General features: G+C 38.6%; 1 non-coding gene across 1 annotated transcript; it reads right to left on the bottom strand.

Annotated features, from left to right (window-relative positions):
* Window positions 1-1,279: 1,279 nt before the first annotated feature.
* LOC145565974 (small nucleolar RNA R71) lies at window positions 1,280-1,387 on the bottom strand. The gene has a single exon (XR_014095326.1). It is a non-coding gene; the product is annotated as a small nucleolar RNA R71 (small nucleolar RNA).
* Window positions 1,388-10,008: the final 8,621 nt, after the last annotated feature.

The following is a 10,008-nucleotide window of genomic DNA, read 5'->3' as shown; positions in this document are numbered from 1 at the left end:
GATTTTTTATAGCTTGAGATTATTGTGGCACTTTATTTGATGTTTTCTAGTTTAAATGCATGAAAGTGATTTGAACTAGATTAAGATCATCTCTATTTTAATGATTGCATGAGAATAAGTTATTATAGTGGAGTTTTATGGATTGTGCTTCTTTACTCTCTTGATTTGATTGTAACTAATAGGATGCATGAGAATGATCCTTATTAGTATATACCTTTTTCATTGATTTGCCTAGACTATTGCATGTGAATGAATTGTTTAGGTAGAATCTTGTGTTCTTTGGCATGTTCTTCATGATAACCATTATTGTTCCCCTCTTTCTAATCATAATTGACACCCCGTATCCCTAGCGTCGTTTTCTTTTGATTTTAATCATCATTTTCTTTGCTTATTTGTAGTTTTAGTGCTCTTTATTCAAAAACCAACAAAAACATTCCCCTTTTTTAGTCTTACATTAGTTAAAATTGATGTTGAATGAGCGAGCTCCTTAGTGGTTCGACCCTTTACATGCCCATATACTTGTAATAGGGTAGTTTAGGAATATAAATGATTAATTTGATTAGGGTAGTAGTTTCACGACCTATCTAACCCTCGATAAAATTTGGCGTTGTTGCCAGGGAAACGGCTTGTTTAGCGTCTACTTTTGCTTTTGTTAGAGTCATTTTTCTTTGTTTTCTTTTTGTTTTGTTTGTTTTATCATCCTTGTCATTGCTAATTGTTTTCTTAGCTTTGGTGAATGTTTAGGAGGTCTCAAGGACCACCCACACATCAAATTGACCACGAGATCGACCGAACTTTGAGACAAGTCCGTAGGATTTATCAAAAAGTTGGAAAAGGTCTTGGTGCTATAGTTGATAGTGAGAGTGATTCTTACTCTTCAAGGTCACAAAGCGAATCAATGGCGGGAAAAGAAGATGATGTTTTGTTTCGTGAGTTTGGAAATCCGGAATATTATGAGTTCATGGGAGGGGTTTTTCTACCCGTCACGGAAACCAACTTCTCAATCCATCCCCAATATACTAGAATTATCCAATCGGAGAAATTTTCCGAAAGTGCAAGTGAGTACCCCATTTAACATTTGGACCGATTCGTTGAGTTGTGCGCGATGATGCAAACCAATAAAGTGAGCCAAGACTACGTTCGTATGCATCTCTTCCGGCAATCTCTCACCGGAAGAGCAAAGAAATGGCTAAAGCAAGTAAAGCCTAACTCTCTCACAACATGGAGGGAGGTGGTAAAGGCGTTCTTGAAGCGATTTATCTTCGAGGAAAAGACCGCCGAAATGAGAAGGAAAATCGCATCATTTGAGCAAGAAGCCGATGAAAGTCGTGGTGAAGCTTGGGAGAGATTCAAAGAGTTGGTGCACGCGTGCCCTCGCCATGAGTACAATCAAGGGTTGCTCATGTGATTTTTCTTTGACGGATTGGAACCCATGTCAAGAGCCAACTTGAATGCAGGGGCGGGTGGTCAATTAAAAAAAATCCCACAAAATCAAGTTGAAGCAACAATAGAAGAGGCAGCGTAGGGAATAATTTCAAGCGTTAACCCCTAGCTTGAACCCCACTGTGATCATATACTAAAGTACAGTGGCGTCCAAAAGGGAAGAAGATAGAGCAAAAGAGTCGCCAACAAGTTTTAGGAACTTGTAAACCGTTCACGAGATGAAGGTTACACCCCTTAACGATCCAGGAGATCGTCAACTCTAATAGGTCTTGAACCAAATAAGGGTTTGGGGATGAAGGTACAAATCCAACCTAAAAGAGATTGAACCTGCCCTAATAATAGGCCTCTACATTATTCTGATCGTATTCATGTGCGCTTTCTAATTAACATGAAATCAATAGGATTAACCCTAAACCTATTTATCTATGTTGGTTTAATATTAATGGACAAATAAACTATTATTGGCGATCACTTGAAATTATAATCACAATTAACCCTAACAAGATTATTAATTATCTTATTAAGCGTGTTTACAAGTACAAAATTCCCTTAAACATGCATAAAGGCGTGATCAAGCAATAACAATAAATATCAAGCAACATAATAAATAATAATCATCAATCATAAAAATAATCATCATAACAATTATAAAAATTATAATCATAAATCATAAAAATAATCATTATAATAACAATAATAATATTCATAATCATGTTCATGTTAATATTAAAGCATAATAAAAATAGCAAGATCCTAGGCATGATACTAACAAGATTAATAACAAATCCTAGCATGTCACTAAGCAATAAAAATCAAATCTTTAACCCTAACATGATACTAACAATCATAAATATTAGGAAGAACATAGAAAGCATCGTACTTTTAATCATACTTGATATTAAAATTACCCTAGACATGATACTAGGAATATCATAATAACAATCTAAACATGATTTCTACATCATAACATCAATAAAAACCATTAAAGCACTTACTTTGATGCCTCGTACCTCTTTCTAATAACAAAATACTCACGTTAGTAATTTCAAGGAAAATAATGATCAAACAAATTAAATTAAATAATTGAAATAGAGATTTGGGACCAAACCCTCAGAAATTAAACCTTTCACGTCTAGGGCGAAGGCAACTTTGAATATGGCTAGGTGTTTCTAGATCTTGTGAATGCGGAATTTTGTATTTAAAATCTAGTTTAGAAAAATAAAGAGAAAGGAAAGTGTAGGCGTCGTTCGAAGTGCGCCTACGTTAAGCATGTGGTGAATATGCTTGGCACTCATAGGAAGTGGGAATTGACATATACGATTAGGGACAAGGAAAGTAGGGAGCCGCCAACAAGTTTTTAAGGAACTTGTAAACCGTTCACGGATCATAATAGGCAACCACGATAAGGGACAACGATAGGCAACAACGATTGACCCGTGAAGGTTACACCCCATTCATAATCCATGAGATTACTAACTCCATATGGTTCGGAACCACGAAAGGAGGATCGGAGATGATGGTACGAAGTGAGTCATGGAGTCACATTCGCCCGTATTAGCCTCTACTCGATTCTTATATTGAAAAGCATTCATGTGATCTCAAAGGCATACAAACAATAATTCAATTCGCTCCAAACTATTACTTAACTAAATTGGTTTAATATTAATGCACACATAATTCTAAAATATTGGTGATCACTTCAATTAATAATAAGATTAAAAGGGATCCTAAATCGGTTGTCCAAATTATCTTATTAGGCGTGATTTTCAATTACATATTCCCTTTAAACATGCAATATGGTGATCATAAATAATAGAATAACATTAATATTAAAACCAATTTAATCACAATTCCAACAACATAAAAATCGTTAGAAAAATAATAAAAATAAAAGGAGCATGACTCTTACTTTGATTCTGTTTGTTTGCAACTACAAAATAATAAACGAGTTAGTAACTTCAAGGAAATAAATAAACAATAATTAAATTAAAATAAATAAAGTATAGTTGATTTAGGGGCCAAACCCTCAAACAATTCTACCTTTCACGCCTTGGCTTAAGGATAGAACCACGAGTAAAGTATGGACTCCTTTGAGTACTTGAAGAAGGAATTTTGAAGTGAAAAGGGTAGGCTAGTGTTTAGGCTAAAGCATAGAAGAGAGGAAATAAAATAAGAGAATTACCCGGTGCCCCGCACATCAGAAATGAGGGGGTATTTATAGGGAAAATGTGCTGAGGGAGCACACGGAACCCTAAAATGATAAAAACCCTAAAAAAGTATCCCGTGACACGGTCAAAATGTACCGTGACACGGGAAGCCCCACCGTCAGACGGTACACTTTCTCGTGACACGGTACACTTTTGGCGTGACGCGGGAAATTTTCAGAAAACGGGATAGAAAACGCGTCAAGGGTTTACGCAGAAAAGACACGGAATGTCCCGTGTCACGGCAGACTTCCCGTGTCACGGGAAATCCCACCGTCATACGGGAAGGATTCTCGTGACACGGTAGGTACCTGCCGTGGCGCGGGAAATTCCAGCCCGTTTTTCCGTCTAAATACATTTTTAACCCTAATTTCCTTCGGCATTTTAAGTGCCGATTGATAATTTCGGGCCTTTTCTGACTTTTTATTATTCGGGCTAAAATAAGAAAAAAATTAAATAAAAATAAATAAAGGGTTTGGGCCAAAAACAAATAATAAAACAATAAAATAAAAAAAGCTTTGGGCTAGAATTAATTAATAAGTTTGGGCTGAAATTAAAACTATGCTTTTACCAAACATCAAGACTAATCCATGGACTGTTCAAAAATATGAATTTAATAAAATACGATTTTTTAAGCACTCTCGGGATTAAATACTGAACCCGACCAATAGTGGCGGTGAAAGGTTGTTCATCATCGGGTTTGGTTTTGGGGAGACATTTTTAGGTGTCTACGGAAGCCCCCACTTTGACTGAGTTTGTAGAAACGTCAGTTTCGAAAACGATAGTCAAAGTAGCCGATAGGGACGGAGAATGATTTAAGACGTTCTGCGATCCTAAATCACTCTGTATACGCCGATACCTGCAGAAAAATGTTAGTTCTACAGATAGAAGGAGTAAAGGGATAGAATACGTATCTGACACCAGTGTATCGGTGACAAATGAGTTTGGTATTTTCCTATGCTTGAAGGAATCCACCGGATGACGTTTGTTGAAATGCTTTCCATGCTTGAGGAAAGCCGACTGAATAGTTTGAGCTTTCTAAGCCTGAAGAAAGCTACCGGATAATACTTTCCATGCCTGAGGAAAGTCGATGAACGAATTTGGTGTCATTCTATGCTTGAAGAATTTCACCGATAATGCCTTCCATGCTTGAGGAAAGCCGATAAAGGAATTTGGTGGTTTTCTACACTTGAAGAAAAATCCACCGATAACGCTTTCCATGCCTGAGGAAAGCCGACTTGGCGGTTTTCTATACTTGAAGAAAAATCCACCAATAACGCCTTCCAAGCCTGAGGAAAGCCGACTTGGCGGTTTTCCATACTTGAAGAAAAATCCACCGATAACGCCTTCCAAGCCTGAGGAAAGCCGACTTGGCGGTTTTCTATACTTAAAGAAAAATCCACCGATAACGCTCTCCAAACCTGAGGAAAGCCGACTTGGCGGTTTTCTATACTTAAAGAAAAATCCACCGATAACGCTCTCCAAACCTGAGGAAAGCCGACGATTGCTGAAATTTGTAAGTCTATGATGGTTCGATTATCCCCGAACGTGGGCCGCAGATGATTCACACCTTTAAGCCGATTATCCGACCGTATTAGGTGCTTAAAATGCCAAAAAATGGACTTTGATGCTTGCTAGGGGTAAAATGGTAATTTTAGTCCCCTTTAAGTATCAGTTAGAATTTTCCGCGTAATTCCAGCGAAAAATAACCGTCCAATAATCTCGAAAAATCATTCAAACTGGTCAAAAACGCCCGGAATATTCGCTGACAATGCGCAGGGTTACCGTGCCACGTCACTTGTTTGCCGTGACACGGTCACATCTCCCGTCAGACGGGATGAAATCCGTCTCACGGGAATATTTTACATATATTTTTTTTTGCTGTTTGAATCGGTCAACGCGTGAATCATTGTGCTTTTTATCGACGAATCCCAGCGCGCCACGTCATCAGTGTACCGTTACACGATAACGGTAACCGTGGCACGGTGAACGGGGTGCGTAACGGTTACTTTTTTTTGGATTTAAATTCACACTTCTACTTCACTTCTTTCACCATTTCGCCATTTCCTTGTTCATCTTCTCTCTTTATCTTCTCCATTTTTATCTTCTTGCTCACCAAATCGCCGCGCCACGGTTAAGACAACCGACAGTCGTCCGGCCTCACCGTGACACGGGAACGACAACTGTGACGTCGGTGTTGTTGCTGCACAACAGGGCTCCGGTGACCTTTGTTCTTCCCGTGACACGGTTTTTAATTCCCGTGACACGTCGATCTTCCACCGATCCGCGGCCAAGCTCAACCGTGTTACGGCGGCCGCGCATTTCGAAACTTTTCGAGCCTTTGGAGCTCAAATTTTCACCAATTTTGCTCTAATTTTCTGCCACTTTCCTCATTTTCGACTCTATACAAGGATCTATGTAAGTTCGTCTTAATTTTTATCTCAAATTTGCTTCAAGTAATTTCATGAAAAACCCTTAAAAATCAATTTGGGGATTTTTAATTTTGAGGTTTTACGTTGAAATTATTTCCATGATTTTACTTGTATATGTATGTATGTGTGTTTGTGAGAAATTTGAGACAAAAATTGCATGATTTGATGGAGAATTGAGCAAATCACCATTTTTGGGTACTACTTTGTGAAATGATGTTCATGTTACTTCTTTGTACTTGAAATGGTGAAAAAAAATGGTGGTAAACCCTGTAATGTGTTGATTCATTGTTTTTGTGCAACTTCGAAACATATTTTGCGTATGTACTATATTGTCATGGAGAACATAGTATCATGCGGCTAGGAGAACTGTAGTATTAGTTTGTCATGGAGAAACTAAATACCATAATTTTGACAATTTTTAGCCTGGAGGTAAAAATTTAGCGTATAATTCGATAAATAACTAAATAACTTAGGAAATGATGATAAGTATTTAGATCTTTATTTTCATAAAAATTCAACTTGAGTTAAATGTCTTAGGAAATGATGCTAAGCATTTAGATTTTTATAATAGCATGCCTAGGCGACGAGATTGCGATCTTTCTACCCTCGGCCGGCGTCGGGCTTTTCGGGAGGACACTCCCACCATTCCTGAGGGTATGGACGACGATGATTTAGAGTCCGAGCCTCGGGCATCCGCGAGTAGAGATAGGTGGGTTCCACCTCCGTGGACTCCAGACCAGTTGGTTTTCTTCCGTGAAAACCATGTCTCTCATCGCTCACTCTCCGGTATAGTCGATGGCACGCTTCGCCACCACGGTTCTGGAGCCGGCAATTTGATCCCTCGACTTCACCAGATCATTACGAGGGATCCTGCTACGAGCGCCCTATGGGAATCGGCTGGTTTAGTAGATTTCTATACAGCGGTTGTAGACACCTAAAAATGTCTCCCCAAAACCAAACCCGATGATAAATAACCTTTCACCGCCACTGTTGGTCGGGTTTAGTATTTAATCCCGAGAGTGCTTAAAAAATCGTATTTTATTAAATTCTTATTTTTGAAAGGTCTATGGATCAGTCTTGGTGTTTGGTAAAAGCATAGTTTTAATTTTAGCCCAAGATTGTTAATTAATTTTAAACCCAAACCTTTTTATTATTTATTTTTGGCCCAAACATTTTATTTTACTTTATTTTATTATTTTAGTCCGAATAATAAAAGTCAGAAAAAAGCCCGAAATTATCAATCGGCACTTAAAAAGCCGAAAGAAATTAGGGTTAAAAATGAATTTAGACGGAAAAATGGACTGGAACTGACCGTGTCACGGTGTAGCCTGACCGCGTCACGGGAACCCTTCCCGTCTGACGGTGGGACTTCCCGTGACACGGGAGGTCTGCCGTGATACGGGATGTTCCGTTTCCTTTCCGCGTAAACCCTTAACGCGTTTTCTGTTCCGTTTTCTGAAAATTTCCCGCGTCACTCCAAAACTGATCGTGTCACGGGAGTGTGTACTGTCTGACGGTACAGTCTAACCGTGTCACGCTACAGTCTGAATGTGTCACGGGATACTTTTTTAGAGTTTTTGTCATTTTAGGGTTCCGTGTGCTCCCTCAGCACATTTCCCTATAAATACCCCCTCATTTCTGATGTACGGGGCAACCAGAATTGGATTATTCTTATTTTCTCTCTTCTATGCTCTCAACCTAAACACTAGCCTACCCTTTTCACTTCAAATTTCTTTCTTCAAGCACTCAAAGGAGTCCATATTTTACTCGAGGTTCTGTCCTTAAGCCAAGGCGTGAAAGGTAGAATCGTTTGAGGGTTTGGCCCCAAAATCAACCATATTTTATTTGATTTAATTTAATTGTTGTTTTATTATTTCCTTGAAGTTACTAACTCGTTTATTATTTTGTAGTTGCAAACAAACAGATTCAAAGTAAGGATCATGCTCTTTTTATTATTATTATTTTTCTAACTATTTTTATATGTTGTTGGAATTATGATTAAATTGGTTTTTATATTAATGTTGATTCTATTATTTATTTTGATCACCATATTGCATGTTTAAAGGGAATATGTAATTGAAAATCACGACTAATAAGATAATTTGGACAACCGGTTTAGGATCCTTTTAATCTTATTATTAATTGAAGTGATCACCAATATTTTAGAATTATGTGTAGCATTAATATTCAACAAATTTAGCCTAATAATAGTTTGGAGCAAATTGAATCTTTGTTTGTATGCCTTTGAGATCACAGGAATGCTTTTCGATATAAGAATCGAGTAGAGGCCATTACGGGCGAATGTGACTCCATGACTCACTTCGTACCATCATCGTTGTTGCCTATTGTTGTCCCTTATCGTGATTCCGAACCATATGGAGTTAATAATCTCATGGATTATGAATGGGGTGTAACCTTAACGGGTCAATCGTTGTTGCCTATTGTTGTCCCTTATCGTGGTTGCCTTTTATGATCCGTGAACGGTTTACAAGTTCCTTAGAAACTTGTTGGCGGCTCCCTACTTTATTTGTCCCTAATCGTTGTCCCTAATCGTAATGTGAATTCTCACTTCCTATGAATGCCAAGCATATTCACAACATGCTTTTAACGTCGGCGCACTTCAAACGACGCCTACAATTTGGAGACTCTACTAGGGACGATTCTTAATTATTTATCGATTTGAGTGATCGGTATTTAATTAAGATGAGTGGATGAGACTTGAAAGATTCTTGAAAAAATATTCCTGTGATTAATTTGGCATTTTTGCATCTGCATAGACGTTTTAACGTCGCATTCAGGACTGTCCCGTAGGAAAAATTGGATAACTCAGTTGCGCGCAAAAGCAAACAGGGCACCAGTTAGATTTTCTGACTGCCGTGTCACGGCAGTCCTAAAATCTGACCGGTTTATTTTATTTTCTCACAGTCGACTTCCTTCGATTTTTCTGAAAAAAACTTATGTGTTCTACATGCGTTTTAGCCCCGGGGGATTTAAGCTCTATCAACCCAAAAACGCTCATGGCAATAAGGGTTCATCCGAGTCATTAAATCCACCCAAACCATGGAGTCGAGTTCGATTTCATCACGAACTCGCGGAGCCGCCCGTTGGCATACACCCTCAAGGGAGGCTGCCTTGCTAACGCGTCCAAACTCTTAACCATGGTACCCTTTTGACACCCAAAAGCTTGACCAATAGTTGAACATAGATCTTGACTTTAGGTTGCGAACTTTTTTTTTACGTCATCGTGCCTAAATGCTATGTGGTTATTTGGTGCTAACACTCATGCGTTTGCTCTTTTTGTTTAACCCATGACCGAGGGTTTTTATTCTCACATAGTAATTAGTACGGACTTAAAATCGATTAAAATCTGAAAAATCACAAAAACTGACCTGGAACTGCGCACCGTGTCACGACATGTTCTGCCGTGTCACGGTGAACAGTGCCGTGACACGGGAATGTTTACCGTCTGACGGTAGACTGCACCGTGTCACGACAGTCTGCACCGTGACACGGTGCCCAGGAATGTGTCCCGTCAGTCTTTTTTCTCGATTTTTGCGTCCAGTATTGAGTCGTGTCTAGCTATACGGTCAAAACACGCGTCTATAACCTCACCTAATCACTCACATATTATGTCCACACACTTTTTTTAGTCATGCACCAGTTTTGACCGTATTTTAGGGAAGTTTCGTTTTTTGTGTCGTTTTTTTTCGGAGTAAGTCGGATGGTATCCTCCCATGTTTTGCTTTTTTAATAAGTAGAGCTTCAAAAAAAAAAAAATTTTCTTTTTTTAATCCGGATAGGTTAAGGTCAAGTTTGGTCATTAAAGGTGTTTGTTTCGGTGTCACAGCACTTGGGCAAGAAGCAAGGGTAGATTGTTACGGTTCGAGTCCATACCTCAACAACCTCTTATACCAAAGAGGCGTACAAGG

Source organism: Chenopodium album, chromosome 1, assembly GCF_948465745.1.
Source record: "Chenopodium album chromosome 1, dcCheAlbu1.1, whole genome shotgun sequence".
NCBI classification, from domain to species: Eukaryota; Viridiplantae; Streptophyta; class Magnoliopsida; order Caryophyllales; family Amaranthaceae; genus Chenopodium; species Chenopodium album.
Note: the sequence above shows the minus strand (reverse complement) of the source record. Positions and strands in the feature narration are given on the sequence as shown.